Raw genomic sequence first — 25,573 nt, forward strand, 5'->3', positions numbered from 1 at the left:
TCCTTGGTGGGAGCCTTTTCCTGCGAGCCCCAAATCTTCCGATCCGGGTGAGCGCTGTATTTTCCTTCCACCTTTTGTAACGCTGTTTCCATTGCGTTAGTCCTGCTTATCGCTACAGTGTGTGTGTGTATATATACCTATATATAATTGTGATATATGTTCATAAAAAGATGGCAAATAAATGCCTTTATTTGCGCTTCCTCTACAAAAGAAGAACTAGAAAACCAATATCTCTGGTTTTGGAAACAGTGGCACTATACCTGTTGGCTTCAGCTTTTGGATTAATCATCAATTAAATTTCGGGGTGAATTTGATCTCACAGTCTGTCCTGATAGAAGCTGTGTAATAACAATGGACATGGTATAAGTTTATAGTCAAAGCACATTCTAAAGCAACTGAGGTCTGCTTTGGAGGCCTTCTGTAGTTTGCTTTTTATTGTATTTGAACTGTTTAATCCTGGAGAGCAGATAAATTTCTGAGCTCTAGGAGTTAGTTGCATACCATTGTAACTAATGCCAATCCTGGCATCATATTGCAAAAAATGATCAGATTTTTTTTCTTAATAGACTTTTTCCTGGATTTGAGATAGAAACTAAGGCTACAGCAGACAGACAACAGCTTTGTGGCTTATCTGCAAACGTGATTTATACATGTTTATGTACAACCTGGCTTGCAGGAATGAAGCTCGATATGAACCACAATGATGAAAACAGTCAGGTTTTTCACTGCCAAATCTTTATTGTAGATAAAGCTACTCAGTTTCTTAGGGACTAAGTTAATGTTTCTTCCTGTGCTATCCTTCTATCAAACTTTTCTTTTTTCCTTATTATAAACTTCTATTGTGTATTGTTAGTAATTATAAAGAGTTCTTGAGGGTTACTGGAGGGAAAAATAAAGTATTAAACTAAATGAGCCTTTCTAATTTTATAACATTTTATATATTGACTGTTTTAGGCTTCAATGGCTTTATATTCACTTAATACTTAGGATTAAAAATATGCTAACTAAAAATTCTGCGTTGAGGGAGCTTCACAACTGGATTGTTATGTGCTCAAACATCAGGAAAAGATAGCATTGGGGTTTTGTCTAACTTTGTGTCCTGACTTTGTATTGTCATGATAACATAGTCTTTAGATTGCAATAACAGACACTGTTTAATACCACTATTATGTGTTGTTGTTATGGGCTCATTTCTGACAGCATATGACATATCTAAAACATTTTCTTTTTTTCTAGTCTACCATTTTCTTATTCCATCTTGAATAGTCTGAAAATTTTCAAAATTCTGGGAAACATCTGAAGGTGACAGAGGTGCCCACCCCTGGCTTAGTCTGTTGTCTGGCAGTAAGGGCATACCCTCTCTCCCTGACTTTCAGTTCTTGCTGATACTTGCATCATGGACCTAAGAAGTCTCAGACAAAATATTGTTGTAATCACCTGTGTGTTTCAGGATAAAGGCTGGTTGCCTTAAAAAAATGTATGTATATTCAAGAAATATCAGAATTGCCAGAACTGTGTATGACACCAGCCATTAGAACTGCAGCAGTTGCTGAAGTTAGCCACAGAATGTCCAACATAATCCCAATGTCTGCCTGCATTTGGGAGGGAAGATACCTGAGAATGATTGGTAACAACAGGTTGCAGTAAGTGTTGTTTAATATGGTGTCTTTGTGAATAGTCTGAAAACACAGTGCTGGTTTTCTCTAATCATTTAAGAAGAAATAACTGAACTTAGTCTTCCAGTATGGTTTGTTATTACTTTAGGGATGGGAGCTCAACAACAGTTTTTCATGATTGTTTTAAAGAAAAGCTTTTGTTGTGGCTATTCTCTTTTTTTCATCTTTTCCCATGACAAAACAATGGGTACCACAGCAGCAAATGAGATGGATGCTAAGTTTTTGGGACAGAGCGTGACAGTTCAACGCATTCAGTGACTTTTAAAATTTCATTGCTGGGAACGGAGAAATTGCTATTCATAAGAAAGAGCTGGGTCTTGACTCATGGGTGGCATATGCAGTGAAAACCTGGCAAATCTACAGTGGGGTACTTGCTACACCTTCAGTGTTCAAAGCTGGTATATTTATAGTGCGTGATGGCAAGAGCAATAACAGGGTCTACTTGGTTTGCAAACCAGCATGAGATGCCCATGTGGCATTGGCAAGTGGAAGACAATGGAAAGTGACCTTGTTCTTGTAAGCTTGATTGGCAGACTTGTATTTCTCCGTTTCATTGCATTCTCTCCATCAACCTCATTTAATCATGCTTTTCCCAGTCCTGGCTCTCTTGCACCCCCTTTTTTTCTTCCCATCCAACTAATTAGTCAAGTACATACTCTGTTGTAGAGAGATGATAATCTCTCAATAAGTGCCTGCAAGTGGGGAAGTGAGATGAGATGTTCAGGAAGCAAACATTTTTCCGTAATGCTCTCTGGCCAACGTGTGGAAAAGGCTAACTGCTGAAATATGCTTTGCTACATTTGCTCTTGCTGCATTTAGATACTTTCCTCATATGCGCTTTCTTGGCTAGTACCTTACTTCCAAAAAACTTCCTGTTGAGTGGCAAGCTGTGGATTTGCAGTCTCCTTCTATGGGAGGGATAAGTAGAAGCCAGAGCATGTCCAATTGCTCTCCAAACACTGTGGTGGAAGGGGGCTTTCTGAAGGCTAAGTTGACTGTAGCAGGGTGTAGTGACTCAGCCATAGTTTTAACCACTAAGGATCATGTAGCAACATATTTTTCAGACAAGAAAAATGCTGGAGAGTAAATCAGATGAGTTCTCAAACCACACAGCAGAATGAAAGTAGTGGTTACGATACAAGCTGTTTTATCACCCTAGCAATTTTTGCAGTGGTCTTAACTATAATTTTAGTAAATCCAGCTCTAGTGTTTAGTTTAAAAGAAAAAAGTTTGGAGTTGACTTGAGGTTTTTGACTTGGCTTTTTTAGTTTTGGTTTTCTTTAATTGACTGAGTTTCCATGTACTGTAAAAGGTCGGGAATGAATGGGAAGGGTTGAGTCCCACCTCTCTGAGCTCTATCTGCCTCTTTAAAAATATATTTTGTTGCTTCTTTGGCCTGAAGTTGGCAATTTATCTGTAACAATCTGTATCTTGTGGTCTAAGGCTTAATCCGTCAGTGAGAGGCTTGGCACCTTTGAACTGGAGACGTAAAAAGTAGCAAAGTTGTTCTCCTATAATCCCACAGCATACTTTTTACAAGTCTTCTCTCTAATTGTGGTGAGCGTGATGACTACCCTCCCTTCAAGGTACTTTTGCAGGGAGCACATCTTTTTATTTCTGGCTGGCAAATGAGAGGGATGGTCTGGCAGGAGCAAAGATGCTGGAACTCTGCCATCCCCACCAGCGGTGGCTCCTGGATGCTTGTAAGATCATTTCTGAAACCATGATAGTCTAAGTACATGAGGGAGGCAAGATCCGTGGGAAGAAGTAATAGTTTTTATTAGACTGATATTCCTGGAAAAACACGGTCTTTCAGGCACTAAGCCTGTCTTCAGGTCTGGAATTTGCTTCCTTTCTGCATAGCTTGACCTGGGCTGAGAGATGACAGTGCCTGTAAACTACTTCCTCTGCTTTTTTCCAATTTTTATTTTTTCTTCCTTCTAATCAAGGCTATTACCTCTCCCTACAATTGCTCATTTGACTGTTCAGATACTGTCAAGACTTCAGTAGGTGGAGAGAAGCAAAACTGGTCTGGATTACTTGATCACAAACATGAAGTGGGTCAGAGGTGACTCACGCTGAAATGAATGTGAGTGCTTGTGGTCACCTGAGTAAGTTCGGAGCTTATTTTGCCCTGCATGCTTTGCCTGTTGTAATGACCCTGCAGGGAGATAAGAAATGGAAGTTAAAGATCAAAAGCAATACCAGGAAGTTCACTAACAAGGTGCTTTCCTTAGCTGCGTATGAATTTCCACACAGATATTTTCTTCCTCTTGACACTAGTTGTTTTGCAGTAGGTCCCCTTGTTGACTCCTTGCCCAGTTCTACTGTAGGTGAAAAATGATGAAACTTATTACAGGAGTGATGATTTGAGTGTCTTTCTCTTAAAGCTCTATATAGTTTAATCAATAGCTATTAGAAACCAGTACATACATATTGCTATGACTTTTTAAATTCTGCATGTGCATATCTGAACAAAAATATATTCAGCAAGTGTAGATGGTATCATTATTACTGCCTGTTTATCCTCATGGTTTTTTTCTGAATGACTAAATATGATTAAATGAACTTCTCTTGCTGGTGTTTCTAATCTGGCTCTGCAGAACCTTGCAGTGGCACCCTGGTCAGCCACTCCCTGCTCTGATATGTGACCCTTAGGAGATGAGAAGGAAGTTTCCTGGAAGGTATTAATTTTCTGGGCTCTCGTTTGTGCCTGTTAAAAGGCTTCTCACTAATTATGGAGTGAGTCATGCAATCCTATTGAATTACAGTATATGCACCTGTAAAATGTTCTGCCAAATAAAACATTCTCTCAAGGATATCTGAATGTATCAATATCAAAGCTTGCTTTGTTTGTGATAGAGTGAAAAGTTTTACTTTGTGTGCTTTATTTAAGTGCACCTACAGGTTGTTGCCCAATCAACCACACTCAGGTGTGATGAATATAAGTGCCAGTCCTACCACCTGGGCCTCCCTCACAACCTGGTGTTGTTATGGGCAATGAGGTTCAGCTGTCCTGGGTGTTCTGCCTCTTCTTGGCCATGCTGTGTGAAATAAAAACTGTGGAAGCACAAGAAAGTGCTGTGGCTTGGGGTGAGTGCAGCCTCTGGAGGTGCCTAGGAGGCGATGAAGCCTGGGGAAGGGTTGCACTGTAGCTTAGTTGTACTGCTGAGGTGTTTCTCTCCAGTGCCAAGTTAAAAAATCTCCTGGGAGCACTTACTTGGTGTGTGCTGTGTTCTTAGAAAGATGTTCTCTGTTGACTTGAAAGCCTGAGGGCCAACTGAGAAAACTATTCAAGGTTGGCACTAATACTAAAGGATTATGGTGAAATCTAAACTCTTAGGTGAGCCAGCTGCAATACAGAACAGGTGGCTGATATCTGAAAGGGTGTGAGTATGGTTGTTTAATCAGTTGCTTACCCAAGGAGCTGAGGTTTAGGTGGAAATCCCAAGTTTCTTCTCTCCTGTAGAGAGTCCCCCGATGAGGGATACTGGGTTGTGTGGTACAAAACTTACCACAGTGCAGGAAAACAGCTCGTTTACAGCTTCTGGAAGTCATGGCTGTGTTGCTAACACAGCACTTCCCCTTTTAGGGAAGACAGTAGATAGAGAAAGAGAAGGAAGTCGTTTTTCTCCAGAGCTACAGAAGCTTGCCATTGAGTTCCTGCAAAGGTGAGCGAAGGTAAGTCACAAATGTGTTGAAGTGACTTGCTTTAGGCACTTTTTTTTTAATGGCTATCTTGAGTGTTATATAAATGTGTTTCGGATTTAGTGTTAACTGGGGGCCATTTGTGATCATCCTTTTTGTGGATTTTTCTCGGAATATCAGTGATACAATAAAATCTCTTAGGGAAACAGTTTTCATCATTCTTGCCTATGCTTCCTAGAAGGAAGAAGCTTATTTTTACTTGTCTTGCAACTTTCTCAGACAAATTATACTTGCTTCTGTTTTATGTTGGTTTAGACCCTCTTAAGTTTGGTTCAGGATGTAAAGGACTCTGAAACCATCTGTTTTTTAGTTAAGGTGCATTCATCTAACATCACTGATCACAAATAGAAAATTCAAGAAGTTCCCATGCTTGAATGTGGGTGGAGGAGAAGGTAGTGGTGGGGAAAACTGGAAAAAAAAAAAACACAACCACCTTTATTCTGTGGAGTATACAGATGGTTTTTCAAAAATAAGATCAGCTATGAAGCCTTGCATGCAATTAAAAGGAATAAGCTCTGAAAAGCAAGGTCTCTAATTGAACCTTCATTGTCTAACCGCATGGATATAATGTGTTATTTCAGAAAACTGGTATTCTTATTTGGTGTAGTTCAAGTGAATTACTAATGTTACAGCTGTTTATATTATTGAGTGATCTCACAACTGTCAGATTTTTGTGGTTTCTATATCGTGTCTCAAGGAAGTGTTACTTTGTGAGCTCAAAGCCATAGTTACTTACACCATAACCAATTCCTAGAGATGGCTTGATTGTTTTTATCCAGTCTAGCATATGGCTGGGCATACCTATCTTCTTCCATTAGGTTTCTCACAGTACACGTTAATGAGAAAAAAACTTCCTTGTTCAAAAGAAATTTTACAGAATTCTGATTATTTTTCTATTTTGTCAAGTGTTATATTACTTCGTTGCTAGCTCAAGGTTTATACAATAATTTTCTTTTGTAAATTTCTGCAGGTTCTTATGGTTTGCCTACTAGTCATTTGAATTTTATGAAACTTAAGTATTTTTCTTCAGTATCACCACTTAATGTAATTTTTGAATCTTAGTTTTTAAACTTTGCATTAAGCTAATTAAGCACAGTTCCCGTTTTTGTGCTGACCTGCACAGTAACTTTATGGCTATGCTTCTTCACCCGAAGTAGAGAGAGCTAGGACAGAGGAGAACTGGGTTTCTTTTGTACTGATCCCTTTCACTTTCCCCTAGATGTCACTGCTGAAACTATTTCAGAGGAACAGAGATGCCCACAGCAGCAGCTAGAGCAGGCCTTTTTCCTGTCTGTTTCCCAGTCCTCTCTGAGTTGCTATTTAGCTGAAAGCCAAAATCTTCCATGATAATTGTGCATTGTGTTAAATACGAAGAAAGCCTTGTCATCTCCAATGCCCGAGGCATGGGTTTCATTAAACATATCTTCACAGTGTGCCTAGCTTCTAATTCTTAATACTGGTAATTAAGTCATCCAGATTTTTAATGAGAGCCTTGAACTTAACTGCCCTGGATCTTGATCCTGAAGTGTGTTTTTTTTTTTTTAAAGAACAGAAATCCTCTACCTCCTTTTTATGTGGTATTCCCCTTATCGGTAAAGCAAGCAACTAACTTGAGAGGCCGTAAGTATAAAATGTGATTACATTATGTTGAAGCTATAAAAAAAGTCAGTAAGGTAATATGCCTAAAATGCATGTTAGGAATTTGGATAGCAAAGCATGCAGAAAAGATGTCTTATCTCTGATAAATAATTTTTCTTCATTTTTGGTGATCATCTAGTACTGTTTTCATCCTAAATGATATAGTGGCCTTGGATCCCAAAGTCTAAATTACAAAATATAAAATGTAAGGAAGAAGTTGGTGTCAAACAGTTGTTCATCAAAGTATGAGTATTCTGTAAATCTTGGGCTGAATACTTTTTTCTGCTTGTATCATGTGAGCATCACCTGTGTCCATGAGGTGCAGAGTCGTCTGCCTAGAACTAATTTTTCAGGAGCAGCTCCTGAGCAGGTAGCCAGATATAGTAATTGATTTGACCTAGGCAGAGAACCTGTACACAGGCCAAAAGAAGGCTTTCTGCATACTCATTCCCTTTAAGAAAAAAGGGAGAAAGCCAGCTCAGTTGCAATAGCTACGTATGTATGCGTACACGTGTGTGTGTGTGTGTATACACACAATTCAAGAGAAAAGAATAAATACCCTATGGAACCAGAAAAGTAAAAGCATAGTGCTCAAATCTGTGGGGAGCTGGGAAGAGATTGCTTTCTGCAATATCCTGGGAGGCACCTTAACAGAAACTGGCTCAAGCGAAGGAACGGGTTAATAAGTGCTGTTTATATTGCTTGCTCTCATGCATAAGCTTTCAGAAGTTTAGGGGATTAGTTAACTGTTTGCCATTTCTAAATAGCACCAAGTAGAACTAAATACTTCTTTATATTTATTTTCCAACAATGCAGACCTTACTGGAAAACATCTTTCCTGTCAAAACTGACTTTTTAACATGGGTGAAAAATGTCAAAAGTTTGTGGTTTTCTTTTTAGGGTTCTGGGAACTGAAATTCAGCCTAAAGCTAAAAATGACACACCCAAATATGAACTTCAGATAAAATCAGGCATTCTAAAAATACTTGAAGTTTTTCTAGCTTCTTTTAAGTGAAGCATAATTAGTTATAAGAAATTCTCGTTTGGTAAAGTGAATCCTAACTTTAGTCATGTCCGTTACTAGAATTGGTCAAAGCATCATCAAATTCTGATGAAGAAAATTGCGATAAACTTTTCCATACTGTGTTTTGAAAGAACTATCTGTGAATTATATTGATCTGGAGGGGGGAATCAAACTTCACAGTAGATGAAGGCTGTAGTTATTAAAGTTGCATGCTTTAAAATCCAAGACTAGCTATTTTTCATCCTGTCAGTGGGAATTAATACCAAGATATCTATATGTTTCTTTTATTGCTTTTATGTTTTTAATTTGTTATAAAGCTACCATATTCAAGTAATACTTCAAGTTTCATGAGACACAAGCTCATGGATTCTTGTGCTTACTGAACAAATTCCCAAAAAGCAGGAAACATCTAGGATCAACAAAGCCAATTCTTGCTTAAAAATTCAGAAAGGATGCATCAAAATAAGAACATGCTCAGATAAATACATAATGAGAGTACAAGGAAGTGCTGCACATTGAAAGATTTCCACTTTATTTATTGAGATGAAGATTAAGAAGTGTTGTTGGGTGGGAAAAAGCTGCTCTTGTATTCAGTAGGAAAAGCCACACAGAAATCCAATGACAAAAAGTGAAGTTATGTAAATTCAGACTAGAAATAAGGCAGTTTCTTATCATCAAGCATAATTATCACTGGAACAACTTACCTAGACATGTGCTTGTTTCTTCACCACTTTGAATACTCTATGAATGAATATAGTGCTAAAAGATATTATAGATCATACACAAAGTATGGTCTTCAAGCACAGATTGTTGGCTATTTATTTTAGGAGAATATTCCTATATAACTTGATGAACTTTGTGTATATGCTTTATGGATCAGTCAAATAAAACACTGCATATGTGAAGGTATCTCCAATATTGTTTCCTGGCTTCCACTGAGCTACTTAGTGAAATTCTAGCAAGGCTGCTGCAGTATTCAAGGCTATCTGCTAAAATACTGCAGGATAATGAAATCTGAAGGACAGCTTATGATATCAGTAATACCAGATGGTATATGAAGGCAAATGTAATGAATTAACTGACATAAGTTAAAATTGATTGTTAGCTTAATAGCCTCAAATTGCAGATACTTTAATAATGGATAATGCATAAAAATCCTTACTGAAATCAATTGGGCTATTCACACTGCACAGTAACTTGAGACTTGTTTCTTTCTAAATAATTAAAAGACCAGACCTTTAATAAGCCTCTCATTGATATGTTTAACAGCCTACCTCATCAGACTCTCAGCACTCATACAGAAAAGAATTTCAGCACTGGAATTACTGGTGATGATGCTTCTGAAATCAGAGCTCAGTTGTATTCCTGTTCTGTTGTAAACTAGGAGTACAAGAAATGCTATCTATTTGTCCATGATAGAGCAACAGATTTCACTGGCTAGGGATAGAGGTCTCTTTGGTAAAAGAGTTGGCTTTGAGCATGACTTTTTTTCTTCTTTAAAATAAGAATCTCAGAGGACATCATGTTCTCTTTAAGGTCAAACTGACATGAGCAAAAAAAAGTCTAGATGAGTTACAGAAAAATCTATTGTGCTCTCTGTACAGACTCCTTAAAGGAGCATGCCAGGTTTGACATCATGGAATTCAAAACAAAATCTGACTCTTGTTATCTGTAATTAAAATATGTTATTTGTGTCAGCTAAGTACATAATGCCCCTTAAAGATTTTTATCGTGAGATCTGTTGAGGTTGAGCTGTCTCTATAGCAAAATCTGAGAACATGCTTCAATATTCATTAGATCCCACTGAAAACCTGTTAAATCCTACTAATCCAACATATTTTGATTGTCAAAGTCCACTTAAAATAGGTGTATATTTCTATAAAATTATTGTAATGTGAACAGCAGAACTAATTTTAATTCATGACTAGCTTCATTCTCTATTTGGTAGCTAAACATATTGTGGCCACACAGGTCATGGAACAGTCTTGGTCTAGATTTTTCCTCTAAGGGGAACTTCCCAAAAAAGCTGTTGGGGCCAGCTGTCTCTCCTCACAGGGTGAACACTGTGGACTCCAGCAGAGTTTAGCTTCTCTTGTCTTTGGTGCCTGAGAGATGGGATCTGTTGGTGGGGAATGCAGGAGGGAATTACCAGCATGCCTGTGAGCTCCTGCACTGCATCATGCATATAGCAGGGACAGTCCTGTGGGCACGGCTGGGCAGAAACATTGTTCAGAGGTAGGCAGAGGTTGCTGTGTGACTCTAGGACTGTCTTGGCTCCTGGACATGTGCGCAGCCTTGGTGAATCCCCATTCCTGCATTGTGCTCAGATAACATTTCTGGGCAAGGAGGAGAAGTCTGGGGAAACTCAGAAAGGGTAGTGCTAGGAACGCCACAGCTGGGATGAGCAGCATTTGTGTGAGTGCTCATTGGCATGTCTGAACTGTCCTTGCCTGGAGGGCTGTAGGTGTGAGTAGCCCCTTGGTTCCCATTGTCCAGGCTCCTTGTTATGGCCTTGTAAGTAAGGGAATGTTTATTTAGTACTGAGTAATTCCTGGTTCTGCAAGCTGATCTGTAACATGGAGCTCATCTCAGTTATAGCTGAGCCCAATTGGTATCTGTGTAGGGCTTATTCTGAATGCATTTTTAGCACACTTCAACTTCCTTCAAGAGCAATTGTGGAATTTCCTGTAACTAGTTTAAAAGCAGTAACTCCACTGCTAGAGGTGTTTGAATGTTCTTGAAGAGCTTAGGGAGAGTGACCAGTTCCTGGAGCAGTGTCAGAATTTTGGCCAGGGATTTTCATTGGAAAACAGTCTATTCCTTGATGGGATTGTGGGGTGCTTTTTTATTTCATGGTGGAATGCAGCATTTGAGAAAGGAGATGTTGCTGTAGAAAGACTGATTTCCTCATCACCTCTCATCTCTGAAGCATACAGTGGGAACCCGGTCATGTTTGTGTCAGTGCTTAAATGCATAGCTTTGTCGTGCTGAAGTTGTTTATTGGAACAGTCGAAGTAGTTTTATTGTGGATGAGCTTTTTGCTATGGTATGGAAATTATCAGCAAGTCTCAAGACAGTAAGAAGGGTTTGGCTGTATTTCTTAAAGTACACTCATGGCACTCTAAAAGTTTTCACTGAAAACTTCCTTAATAAAGCACTGTCTGTTTATTATTTAAAATCCTGGTCAAGCATTGTAAGAGTTATGAAAACCTGAAGGATTTAAATAGTATTTGAAAAAAATGGCTAATGTGGATCTGATATATTTTTGTGTAACTGAAATAGTTACCTGCAGACATAAGCGCATGTTCAGAAATGCAAACCAGATTGAGGCAAACAAAGCATCATCGTGGCATTTGAGGTAAGTGGAATGACATTTGACATAAATGAGCTATTTCAGGAAGATGCAATTATTCAGCCTCATTCTGAATTAACTGTTACTAAACTCGTTCTTACAGATAAAGAGAAACTTTGCGTGGTATATAATCATTCTCAGAAGAGATGGTATCAGAAGTTTATTTAATAATATTCCTATTGTATTATGTATTTGGAGGACGCATGGTCCTTTACAATGAATTTCCCCAACATGTAGTGCAGAAAGACAGGGCAAGTTTGCAATGTTAGGGTGAATGATGGTGAGAGAAGTGATTTAAAGAAAAAATTACTTGACTGGTGAGTATACGATCTATACTAGGTACCACATTTAATCACATCTTTTCCTGTTTTATAGACAGCTCAGGGTGTGGGGAGGAGGAACAGCCATTTCCTCTTCAAAAATGGCTGTGGAGCAAGTAATCCTTCTACATCTCATCCCTGTCAAACTTGTGCAGTAATGCAGCTCTGTGCCTGCTTCACAGAAACAAACTAAATGCATGGATTAGTTTTGCATCTTGAAATATAAAGTCCGACAAGCTAAGGATCAAATTAAAAGGGAATGCAATCTAATCTAAGAACAATCTGTAGAAACTCAGAATTTTGGTCACTGGAGTCAAGGGGAGCATATCAGCTTTATATCTGTAGAAAATCAGGCAGCTAGTCTTTAGATGTAGAAAGTTAATTTTGCATAACTGTGGCCATGTAGAAATTCAGTGAGAATAAGATGAAGGTTTAAGCTGCCAATTAACAGAGAGCAGAAATCCAAAAGTTGTCATTTTTACTCTAAGTTATTTACTACTTTTTTAAAAACAGTTCAACACCATTTGCTTGATGACTGAGAAGGAATGTTCCCACTTAACATCCATACCCATGTGTACAATTTATCTCTGGATTAATGTTTGGAGGAATAAATCTTATTTGAAACCTTTAGTGTAAATTAAGCTAGAAGTCATGATTTAAAAAGTGTTTCCTATTTAGCAAATGTTTTGATGCTGAATCAGTGTTGCATAACTAAAATGAGGAGGAAAAAAGTGTCACCCATATCTACTTATATTCCATTTCAGACTTTTTTTCATCAAGAATGAGTCTTGTGGCATTGATCTAAATCCTGAGTAACCAGGCTGTGTTGTGCAATCGGAACTTTTTATGGGTGAAACTGTGGCAGAAGGTAATTGCTTGTGCAGCTTTTAAGGAAAGGGGATAGGGAAAATCTTTATTTAGAAAAGTTCACCAGGGTACAGGTTGACATTTTCAGAATGGAATGGCAAGAGTGAGGGATGTTATTTTTTTTAAAAATTAAAAAATATAAATGAAATAAACCCATTAAAACAAATGAAAATCACCACAGCGGAGAAGTTTGTTTCTTTTCTAAACGCAATTATCTGTAATTGGATTAAGCACTTCTGAAACATGTTTCATCCAGGCATGTATGTCTTTATACTTCAAAATGCCATTTTAAGTGTTGTATAGACAATTTGGATCCTTATTTTTGTCTTTTGAATAATAAATGGCTTGGTTTTGTAGAGCCCTTAAAGATCATCTTGTTCCAGATTCCTCTGCTGTGTTCAGGGTTATCAACTACCAGCTCAGGCTGCCCAGGGCCCTATCCAACCTGGCCCTGAATGCCTCCAGGGATGGGGCATCCACAATTTCTCTGGGCAGCCTGTGCTGACACCACACCACCCTCTCAGTGAAAAATTTCTTCCTGATATCTGCTCTAAATCTCCTCTCCTTTAGTTTAAAATCATTCTGTTTTGTCCTATGGCTGTCTGCCCGTGTAAAAAGTTAATTTCCCTCCTATTTATAAGCTCCCTTTAAGTTTTGGATGGCCGCAGTGAGGTTTCTCCTGAGCCTTCTCTTTTGCAGGTTTTCCAAGCCCAGTTTCCTCAGGCTATCTTCAAACCAGAGGCGTTCCAGCCCTCTGAGCATCTTCGTGGCACTCCTCCTCCTCCTATGTCATTCATAAAAATGTTAATGAGTGCTAGTCCCAAGGCAGACCCCTGGAGGACACCACTTATGACCTGCCTACACCTGGGCATAGAGTCATTGACCACAACCCTCTGGATGTGACCATCTAACCAGTTCCTTGTCCACAGAACAGTCCACACTGCAAACTCATATTTGTCCAATTTAGAGATAATGATGTTTCCCTTTTTCCAATCAACAGAGGCTTTGTCTGTCAGCCATGAATTTTCAAATGGAGAGAAGCTTGGCAGCCACATCAGCCAGTCCCTTCAGGATCATGAGATGCGTGTCATCCTGCCCCATAGACCTGTACATGTTCAGCCTCTGAGACAATCTCAGACTTGCTCTACTCCTGTAGTTGGGCGAGATTTTGCAGAACATCACCTGGCAGTCTGTCTCCGAATTCATATGTAGGTATATATTCATGCAAACCTCAAATGTATTATACATAAGAAAAAGCCATGCAAAACTCTGAGGAAAAGATGCAATGAGGGTAATGAAAGTAATTTTCATTGAAAACTTTTGACTGTATAGAAGTGGTGATGGTGTGAATCTTCTTGGAAAACCAGAAATTAATCATGTGTGTATGGGGGGTTCAGATGAGCTTTTAAGTTCAGTTCCTGGATTTACCATGACTTGCAATTTCCCTGCAAAATGGAGGCAGGTGGCATCCATGCCATAAATGAAATGGTAATATGATATTTAAAATAATTGTAAAAAGTTTGTCTGAAACTGAGATACCATCAATGTATTAAAAATACTTTAGAGTACATGTTTGTTTCTGGGAAAAAAAAGGGAAAGCCAAAAACCTAATTTTACCATCAAGATCTTTTTCAAAATTTATCTTATTCTTTTACAAACTCTACATGTTTTAACATGTTTAAGTAGCAGCATTTGTCTTTCACTGTATGCTTATTTATTGTAGGTAAAATTTAAACGTATTTCACTGAAATGGCCTAATATGCTAGTATCTACTATGAAATAAACTGTTCTGATGGTACCATTAAAACAATACATGTCATGTAGTTTCCCACTACATTTTAACCTCTTAATCTGAATCACAGAGCTTGTATTCTTAACCTTCTGAAGTAGCTTATAAGGCAACAGCTGAAACACTCTGTATAATCCCAAATGGAAGTTAGCCCAAATGGGCAACAGAATCTCTTGTGACTTGTTTGTAATACTGCAGATCAGTACCCCGTAGCTGAACACATCGTGGTTTCCAGGCCAGTAATGAGCAGTTGCAGTGTTTTTTGAAAGGTGAAGTAGAAAACATGAGGAACTGGGGTTCAAGCAGTAGCACAATGAAAGTTTTTTAAATATTTGAAAGGGAAGTATTACTACTGTAGGTATAATTTTCAGAAAAGCAACATAAATGCAAGAGGACTAGTATTAAAAACCCACCTGCCCTATGTTTGCTCTTTGTGAGATTGACTCATTTTCCCAAGCTGAGATCAACTTTGCTTTCACTGCTCTGCTTGATTCTTTGCTGCAAAGTCTTATGAAGAAGGTTACTTTTGTCCCTTGCCATCCATTCTCACCACTCCCACACTTTTTGAACTCTACTTGTGGATGACTTTTGTGTCCTTTGGTCTCATTTCATTAGCTGAAGCCTGTTAACCCCTAAGCCTATCTACTATGGGAATAGAAAGATTTTCTTTCTCATCATGGTTGTCTCTTTAGCAGCTTTAAGATTAAACAACACCAGTTCACTCATTCTTTCCTATTATGTCATTCTTTCTAGGCTTTGAGATTTTTCTGCTTTCCCCTGCTCTTTCTAATTGTCCTAAATTGTTATATTCTGTTGTCCACAGAGATAGTCCTTCTACCTGTAGCACCATTGTGATCAATAGAGCAAAGGACTACTTCATGTAATTCATGCTTACAAGCATCTATACCTCCTTGGTTTTTTCTATAAATCAGCTACTTATATGATACTATTTGGTGCTGCTCATTCCACTTGCCTAAGAGGAACACTCACTCTCTTTACTTACTGTCTTATGTGTGTGCTTGCTTTTTATTTGTTTGAAATGCAAATAAAATTTTCACTTTCTAACATAACAAGTGGTACCAGAGCCAGTGCAGCCCCTTGCAGAACTCTCCTTTGACATACCTTTCTTGCCTGACAATAAACATCTGATAGATGCTCTCCAGATATGATCTTCCAACCACTTTCAAAATCCTTACAGAAATCAGGGCATGACATCTACTGCTTCCCCACTGCCCGTCTGCTATCTAAAGCAAATCATGTCAAAGCAGTCCAGTTCCTTTCTGTTACAGGATAATGTCCATTGTGGAAGTGTCAATTGCCATGTTTCTTTTAGGTATTTCTAAAGGCTGCAAGTATTTTGCTAGATGGTGAGGTTAGGCAGGCTGGTATATGTTCTTTCAGTGTTCTGTCTCTATTAAAACATCTATTGATATAACAGTACGCTTGCAATAGTATAAATTTCATGTTAGCATCTAGAAGTTTTACAGCTGATTATATGAATCTTTAAACAAAAATGACATGTTTGTGGCAGTGTACAGTTTTGTGCAAGGGCCTGAGCTTACAGACACTGAGAGAAGAGTTCAGTTTTCCTCAGAAGCAGCAGACAATAGCTACAACTGGGACCTTAGAAGTAGAGCTTACATGAGATCTAAACGTGAGTCAGTAGAAACCATTTTACAGCCCAGTAAGCATTGCCAGTGCTTACTCTAAACTTTTACTCACACAAATAAATCATCTGATTCAAGACTGTTCAGGGCTTTCTTCTCCCCTAACTCTTAATTTAGTTAAAGTAGTCCAGTATGGTAAGACACAAATTAACAGGTGATCCATTTTCTGAATGAATACCTGTCAGTTCTGAAATAAAGGAAAAAATGATGGCAAGAACTTAAGGCAGAGCTTTAATATGGTCTTCTATGTTAAAATATTTCATTGTTAGATACAAGATATGGAATTCAGAAATAACAGCTGGATCTTATGCGGGCTATAGAGAGGCTGACGCTGGTATTTCCATGGAAATGGATTTCCATGTATTTATATGTAGGTTGCTCTGAATGTAATGCCTCCTGTTTATTTCCACTGAAACTACAACAGATACAAAGAGCACAATAACCATATTTGATAGAGCAAATTCTCAGCTACAAAACACTCGTTAGCTGATTGATGCAGATGAGCTGATCATGACGTTCTTCTTTTTGTGGTGTGACAGCTATGCATGGCAGTCTGGAATATGAGAAGAACTGGTTTCTGTTAAGATACAAAAAATATTTTATCAGAAAGCCTGCTTAGCATTAAGTTTAAGAACATATGTTTTTAATTATGATGACATGTCATCATAATCACTTGTTGCAATTATTTATAAATGTTCTGTCAAACATTTAAAGCTGTTGTCCATCTAAGAATTCATTTTTTTATGCTTGTTTTCTGGAAAGCACCTACCTGTTGCACTCAGGGCTCATTTTGACCTTAAGAATAAAGGAAGTAACTAAATAGCCGGTATCACTTATTTGTTTGGAAATAGTTTTGCATGTTACTTTAAAGGAGGAAATTGATTCACTTGAATTTGACCATCAGGACAAATGTAAGCAACAATGTGGTCAGCTTTGGTCGTTAATAATAAAAAGAAGTGTGATAGCTCCAAGATGTAAGGTATCAACTGAAACCTACCTTGTAAGGTTGATATGTTGATACTTGGGAACTAAATTATTTTCAATAAAAAGTTTAGGCCCAATTTTGTTTCAGTTCAGGTCTATGTTTGAGCATTCAGCTCTAGAGAATGCACACAAAGCTCTTCTCTTCCCCCTTTGTCTTCAACACCTAAAGAATTAAAGTAATTTCTCCTATGGTAGTGTAGAGAACATGAAGCCATTGGTATCTTTCTTATTCCTCCTTCCTGTGGTCCAAGGGGAAAGCATGCTTTTTACAGAAATCAGGCACTTCAATTCTGGCAGTTCCCTTTCTGCCTCCCTCCTGAAGACTTAAGCTGCTATGAGCCATACTTGGTCTCATAATGAATTCAAAGGTAAAGTCAAAGCTTATCGGGTATAATGCTTCCTTTAATGTATTTGGAAACACCTGTCTCCATGTAGTGTGGCTAGCATTCTTACCCTTGCTCTACACTTCTGAAACTGAAAAAATTATGTATTTATTAATTTAATTTTACATAAACTGTAGAAGTGTAAGTGCACGTAAAGTAAGAATGTCTGCCTGGGATGCTGGTAAAACCAAAGTGTGCTCTTCAGTATGTGCACTGCTGAGTAACTGCATCACAAAGTGCCTTTCCTTTATTGTTTTAAACTGGACGCATCTTACAAATAACTGCTGAATAGCATTTCAGGACAAAAATCGTAGCTAAACAGCAGCAATGCTTTCAGTTGCACAGCTCCAGTTTGGCTTTGGCTGTATTACTGCCATTTGGCTATCAAAAAATCTGTCTAAAAACAATATTCAGCCCATATTTACATATACAGTTATCAGTACCCAACTGTAACTTACGAATGTCCAAAATGAGTGTAGGTACTTAAATGGAAACACTGCCTGTAAATAGAAAAATTAACCTCTGTCATCTAGGTCATTATTTTTTTGGATCTGTTTTATTTTTAAAAAAAGATCTTTTGGAGCACAGTCATTCATCTTACAAATCAGTGGTTGGTTATAGTGCTTAATATATACTTTACGTAATAATTAGGCTAAATGCTTTTTGTCTTATTGCTCTAAACATAAGATGCCACTTGGACCTCCTAGAATCTATACTCTTTTGTTTTGAATTAATTGGATGCAGCTGAAGGTACAACTTGATCCAGCAGGTTTTTGCTGGGGTTCTGTGAGTTCTAATTATTTCAACTTGCATCTTTGGAAATAAATCTTCAGAACATGCGTGAACTACCTACGCCACTGAATGACAGAATCATAGAATTATTTGAGTTGGAAGGGACCTTTCAAGGTCATCTCGTCCAACTCCCCTGCAATGAACAGGGACATCCACAGCTTTTGATTTTTACATGATTGATTCTTACCTGATCTGTTTCATTTTGCTTAAGACAAAGTTCTAATATCTGTTAGAACTAAGTAATAAGAAAATGTGCAATAAGCGGCAAGATTTGTGATGTCATTCAAATGGAAATTTCTTATGTATACACACGTAAGATACTTACACACTGTTCATACAAATACAAAGTTATCCCCCTGTTCTTCTGAACTCAGATCTTTGTAGATGTGACCTACAAGTACTACAGCTTTGAAGCAGCGCTTTGTGTATGAAAACCGTGTTAGGTCTGCTTATGGATGTTACAAACTCTCAGAGCAGCACTCACAGGAAATGAGGCTACCCTAGAGAATCTGGACAGAAACTATACTGGCAAAATATTAACCAGTTTTATGGAGTCTGTATTTAGCTTTATCTAGTTTTCTCCCCTTCTGATAACAGATGAAGGATTTCACTTCAGCCTGAATCATGATCCTATATACAATATCCTGTGCTAGGTTGGTATTTCTCAGTTACAAATGTTTGCATGATTGAGGGCTTATTTTATTCTCAATCCCATGTGTTTGGTCCCTCTCACTCCCTTCAATATTATAGCCAGAAATATGATTTTTTAAGTATGATAATTGATATTCTAATCTAAAATTCAGATTCATTTTACATACAGTACTGTGTGCCAGGAAAACATTCAATGAAAACAAAACAAATTTTGAATGCAAAAGATCTTGTCCCTATTTTCGCAATTCAGTCAGAAGACTTCCAGTTCAACAGTGTATGTGTGCTTAACAATCCCATATGTTTTGACAGGGAAAGCAGAACTTGGTTTTGTGTTCTTTAGTAAAGGAGTCTAAACGTATTGCCAGTGAAGTTCAAAGTAAGAGGTTTTTTTCTAAATCTGAATAGAGCAAATTCAAAACCCCCAAAGTAAGGCCTTGTGTTTCTCTGTAAAATGCTTTCACTGTGCAATAAAGGCAAAGGTCTGAAAAGTAATCAAAACATAAGAGAATAAAGTTTGTGTTTTTTTTTTTTTAAAGGAGGGGGAATAAAAGATCCTTTTCAGTTTAGGCATGTGATTTGAGAATGATGTGTGGATCAATTGAGGGGAAATTAGAGACTCGTGTGTTTGTAAGCAGTTTATTCAGTACAGTTCTGAGGCAAACTTTATCTTTGAATTTTTAACATATGGACATTCGTCATAGCATTTGTGCGAGACCATTGTTCTTTATGATACCAGGTAGTTAAAAAATACTGAAAAAAGTGGTGGAAAATAGAGATCTTCAGTTGTTCTAAGCAAGGAGCTGAGTTTATAGCAGCTAAATTTCACAGCCAATGTGAGAAGCAGGGCAGTGCAGAAGGCCCATTGGGTGCCTAGAGTCTGAGGAGTGAGAGTGTGAACTGGGAGGCAGCTGGTGTTATTTCAGTCACCTCCTCCCTGTAAAGGGTTGGGGAGATCATTCTCAACCAAGGAAGATTCCACTGTTCAAAAACTCACCTTGGGTCAATTTCTGTTGCACTTTTTTCCACAAGAACATCTCTAGCATCACCGTTCCACAGCCCAGGGTTGTGCAGCCAGCAGGAGGGATCAAAGGGGATGGTTCCGCAGCTCCTCTCTGCTTGTCCAGTTCCTCAAGGAGGGGCCCATGGTGAGATTAAACTGGATAAAGGAATGAGAAGTGGAGAGAGAGCTATTGATAGGAGAGACCTTCTCCCCTGTCTGCAGCCCTCGGATGCTGAATGTTCTGGTCCCCTTGTGCAAAGTATGATCATACTGGGATACTTCTAACTAGCCCTGTGAACTCAAGTCACATTCCCAATCACTGGCTGTTTGCAGTAAAGCAAACAACCATGATTAAGAAGCTCTTCAGCCAACAAAAATCTGATTTTTAAAATAATAATGCAAAAAATCTGGATTTGGCAGAGTATTTAGGTACGTGCATAAATCCAAAAGATCTGACTTTGCAGAGGTTTTGTTTTCTTCAAGTGATAATGTTTTTGGCATGCAAAGCCTGATTGTTTCGTAAAGCCACAGGGGCCAGTGCTCGTTACTGGGGCCAACCTCTTACATAATGCACACGCATCACCACAGCTCCTCTGGCTGCGGCTGGAGATGTGGGTATGGTATAGAGTAACAGCCAGGGTGCAGCCCTGACCCTGCTGGAGTTCTTTAGAAGTGATGTTACAGCCTTGGCCTTCAGAAAGGCAGATCTTTTCCAGAGGGACTTAGGAACTCAGTAAATGTTAGATATTGAAGGCTCTTTGAAATTTTAGCCTTCCAGGCTCACACTTGGGACACATGACTATGTTATTTATGTAGTTATTCCTTTGATAATTTTCCTGTAGAATGTTAACCTTATTTTCCAACCAGGAAAAATAAAGATTCATGCTGCCTCTTGAATATTTGTAAGCTCACACTGGAGTCCTCAACTGTATGATTCTGTCACTGACTAAGGACTTGGAAGCACTGACCAAACCACCTTTCTGTGCATGGCTCATACTCTCACAAATGAGTGTGTCAAGGCATTGCACAGAACAGCTGCTATTTTTGTTATACTTTCTTAGGGAAATCTCTCGTAATTTCTTATCTATGTGATACAAAGCCCTGAATACAAACCAGACCATCAAACTCAAAATCAGCTGTAGTAATTCCATGGTTTATTAAACAAGTGGGAATGAGGAGTGTGAGTTTCAGCCATCAGGCTGTAAGGTGAAAGTGAAATTAAGTGATGCAAGAAATTTGATTGTATCTAATAATTTAATGTTCCAGATTTCACTTAAACTAAAGTAAATTGGCTATAGTGTACTCGTGGGTCCCCATTAGTATTTTATGGACAATATAGGGGCCCTGAATGTCCTCTCTCTGTACGCATGAGTACTACACATGTCTTCGATCAACTATTGTACTTCCATTAAAATACTTAAATTCCACTGTTGGGGAATCTTGATAACATCGTGACTTGCTACAGCTGTGAAATCACCTAGATCTTTTAATTTTCAAGGTTATCATTCCTTGCAGCAAGTATGGAAGTTCTTTAGTGACTGATAATTGCAAATGGTATAAATAGACTCTGGAAAACTGAGAAATAGTGATGCTCTGTTGGTTAAATTCCAACTTCTACAGAGTTCTCCCTAACAAGCCTGGCTGATTGTGCCACAGTATCAGCAACATCTCACTCTGAGACAGGCAGTAGCATTATTACAATAACAAAGTTTTCTGTTACTGTATAATTGCGGTAATCACAATTGTTCTTCCTAGAGAAGGATAAATTCTAATTTTAAATCCTTTTGTGATAAATTGTTTATAAATCTTTTTCAGGTGCATTTCTCTTGCCTTTACTGGCATCTGCCAGGAAATTGCTATTCTGCTTTGTAAAACAACATTACTTCAAAGTAACAGATTACCTTATATAATCTGCTAGGGAAACCAATTGTTTCACAATAACTTTTAGACAACCTTTTATAATGTACGAAAAATGCCTTTTTAGCTATTAAGGTTATAACTCTTGTCGAGACTGGCAGCTGCTTTATATTTGTCAGAAGCAAAACACTGAGTCCTAGAAAAAATAAATATGGATAAAGTGTCTTTAGGTTTAAAAGCAAATCTTTATGTAAGAGGTGTGACAGCTTGGTGCAACTGGAGATAATGCCAAAATGTCTTCACACTGCAATGCAGTAAAGAATTTAAGGCATTGTGTGTGTGCATGCAGGAACATGAAAGTGTGTATGGACATGCATGTTCGTGTAGGCATGAATTCATCTGTACTCAGTGGAAGCTGTCAGCACTAGATAATGTCCAAAGGAAACTGTGTAGTGGGCAAATACAAAAATCTGGAAAATTATTTAGTTAATATTAATAAAGATTTCCACTCCTCAGTTGCCTTTCTCCCATATTTTTTGAATTGTGTTCAGTAAGAAGGGATGGTTCAGTGGAAGCTGGTGATAGTAAGTTCTCAAAAAAAAAAAAAAAAATAGACACAGGAGAAAGCACTATCATGGTTACAATCCAGAATGAATCATTAATTCTTCTGTAAAGCCTCATCTCTTATCCAGAAAGATGTGTTCAGTGTAATTTTCCAGTGTAAAATATGTTTTTAGTGACATGTTAGTATCTCTGAATTTTAATCGACATATTTGCAGTTATAATTTTCCTAATAAAATTATAAACATAGGTAGAAAAATGCTATTTGCCTGAACGCATGTCATTGGCTCTTCATGTGTGAGGGATGCACAGCAGAAAGGAAAATAAGTGTGATAGCTTTTTCTGCTGTAGTTGTAATTCATGCAGGTCTTGAAGAGTTCAACCCTCTCAAAAAATTATCAGACAAATTTTCCTGGGCACTGAATTCATAAATGAGGTGGGATTTCTAGCCGAGAGAATTTGTCCCATGAAGACAAATCACATAATTAGTTTAGTGTTAGCCCAGTACAAAAGCTACTGAAAATGTAAAATCGTAATTGCAAATCTTCATGTAGGAATACATCTGTCCCTATTCCTGGATTATAACTGAACCTGGCTACGATTTTTTTTCAAAGTCACTCAAAAATAATATTTAGGGACTAAACTATTTTAAGGAAACTCACTGAGATACAAATGTGAGAGTAACTTAATGCAGTGCATTGGTGACTGCCCAAGAATTAGGGATGAGAAAGAGAGAGGATAATTTGGTTTTTGTGAAACCTTACTGGTCAGGGTGTTCCTCCAAATCACTTCCCAGTTTTTCTGCAGGTAGAATAATTGAGAGCCTGATGCTGCCACAGGAGGACTAGAGTTTAAACACTGCTAAACCAGAGCTTGCGTTTAAACTGAAAAGGAGGAGATTTAGATTTAATAAAAGGAAGAATTTTTTTATTATGTTGGTTCACCTGAACAGATTGTACGGAGAAGTTGTGCACGTCCTTTCATTTGAAATGTTCAGAGTTGTGGTGGACAGCACTTAGAGCAACCTGATCTAATGAAAGATGTCCCTGTCCCTGCCAGGAGGGTCGGGGCTGGGGGGAGGGGGGCAGTTGTACAGATGATCTTTGAGTCCATTCCAACTCAAACCATTACATGATTCTATGATTCTTAGATTAGGAGTTAATGCAACTCTGGCCCCTGTGCAGCCATTGTCTTCTGTTTAAACAAACAAAACAACCTAAATGATTTTAGTTGTGAATCTTAAGTATAGAATGATGAAAAGGAACAAAACTGAGCTGCTTCATGAGCTGCAGACTGGCGGATATCTGGTGTCCTACAGCTGTCTCCTGTGTGGATTCTCTAATGTGCAACAGAGAGCGAGCTGTTTGCCACATAGCCTTCACTGGGCCCTGATAGGGTCTCTCTCCTCCACCCATTTACTGAATTCATGGAAACTCAATGTCTTTGGGCTCTCTTTTGAAATGATCTAGTGGGTACAAATGTTACTGGGGTAGACTGACATACTTATGCACACAACGTGATTGCAGAAAGTTCATTCCCTTAGGAAATGAGACTAAAACAAATCTGACAAAAACCCTGCATTCCTAACAATCAGTATGGAGCAAGGATCAGTGGTGTCTGGTGCGAGTGTCTTGCCATTTTGTTTCAGGATCTGTTTGGTTGCAGAACTTTATGCTTAGAGTGCTTTTGAGCTTTGGTGTTTGATGGATGTGTAAGATATTGAATACCGTGACACTAGCTAGCTCAAATTAATTCATTTCTTATGTGAAATCAGTGCTTTTCCTTAGAACCAAAAAGGCAGTATTAGAGATGACTAGTCAGAGCCTGAGTTGTTCAGTGTTATCTCACAACAAGGTGCAACATGTACAGCAGAAGGTGGAGTGTCTGGATGTGAGAGAGACCTGTATTTACGTGTACTTGGTGGCTCAATTCAGGACAAGTTTGTCATTGTGCAACACAAAATGAAACTGTTCCTGTATACTGCTATATAATGTGGCTTAGAAACTAAAGGTTGTGGGAGCAGCAGCTAGATTGATCTAGGTACCTTGAACAAAGAAAAACACCAAGGCCAGTTTTTAGACAGTCATTTATTGAGAATGGGGAAGGAGAGGAGGTGCAATGATGGACACTGGGCAGACCCACAGCTTTCTGGAGCAGTGGTGTGGCAGCTAGGCAGGCTGCTCTGCGTACCTAGCTGGCAGTAGATGCTTGTCATCAGTAATCACTAACATTCATACCTTTGCGCATAGAGATCAGATGATTACATTTGCAGCACTCTTTTCTCCCTTCCCTCACAGCTAGTTCAAGACTAAAGGAAAGAACTTGTGGTATAAAAGAGAAACACAAAGGCAGCACTATGACACATTCATTTAATTTCCTCGGGAATTATAACCCTCCTTTATTCATACAAAAGGTTGGAACAAGTGAAATTTACTATCTTCTGTTCTATTTGGAAAGGAAGAGAGTTTTCTGGCTTGAAACAGAATTGAAGTGAGAATCAGGAATCTGATCCTCTGAAGTGTGAACATTGAGACAGTTTAAATTCAGGAGTTTTAATGAAGGGCTATGGATAGCTCAGAAGGCTTTGCAGGCTGTTTCCTTGTCTGAAATGCTAAACATTCAGTCTTTCTCTGCCAGAGAAATGCGAAGAGTTCTGGCCTTCTGATTACTGGAGTTAGTGTCTTCCCTAAAGACCTCAGTGTGGCAAGTTTTGTGGGGTCACTAAATGACGTAATGAACACCCTTTGCACCTCTGGTTTTATGTAGGGACTTGGAGAAGTAATCCTACAGGTGATGTTTCCTATTCCTCTTAATACTGCACAGACAGTCTCCTCTTAGAGACATTGTAATGTGTTGCATGAGGAAGATGAAGCCCTAAATACAAATACCTACTTATATACCAGAAATTAAAAATATCAATATCTTTACTGTGGTGATAGGATTTGTGAGGAGGAGATTCACAGTTTTTGGAGCATGGGAGAGACAACAGTGTGAAGGCGGCTGTGAAAACATGTTCAAATGAGCAAAGGAGGTGTGTGTGGGGAGGTTTAGGGGGATGTCAAAAGGCAGGTGCAACATAGCTTGTAATAAAAACCAAAGCCTTTGAAATTAGCCTAACTGCCTGTGTAATAACATAGGCATCACACTTGTTGTCAGTGGATTTTAAGTGGCCGCTGTGTTTGTGTTTCAGTGGGGCTGTTCTGGGTTTCTGAAGCACAGGAAGTTCCACACAAATGTGCGTAGGAACTTCTTCACAGTGAGGGTGATGGAGCACTGGAACAGGCTGCCCAGAGTGGTTGTGGAG

General features: G+C 38.5%; 1 long non-coding RNA gene across 13 annotated transcripts in view; it reads left to right on the forward strand.

The window, feature by feature from the left end:
• Positions 1–25,573, forward strand: part of LOC110397952 — a 152,759-nt gene that overhangs the window by 21,586 nt on the left and 105,600 nt on the right. For 2 of the 13 annotated variants that reach the window (XR_002438105.1, XR_002438104.1), the window contains exons 3-6: positions 5,269–5,357; positions 6,932–7,004; positions 12,483–12,586; positions 13,586–13,793. The exons of 9 other annotated variants lie outside the window; for them this stretch is intronic. This is a non-coding gene — a long non-coding RNA (uncharacterized LOC110397952). The remainder of the gene's footprint in view (positions 1–5,268; positions 5,358–6,931; positions 7,005–12,482; positions 12,587–13,585; positions 13,794–25,573) is intronic. 2 more of the 13 variants (XR_002438107.1, XR_002438110.1) reach the window with 2 other exon arrangements.

The sequence above is a fragment of the Numida meleagris genome, chromosome 4 (genome assembly GCF_002078875.1).
Source record: "Numida meleagris isolate 19003 breed g44 Domestic line chromosome 4, NumMel1.0, whole genome shotgun sequence".
Classification (NCBI taxonomy): Eukaryota; Metazoa; Chordata; class Aves; order Galliformes; family Numididae; genus Numida; species Numida meleagris.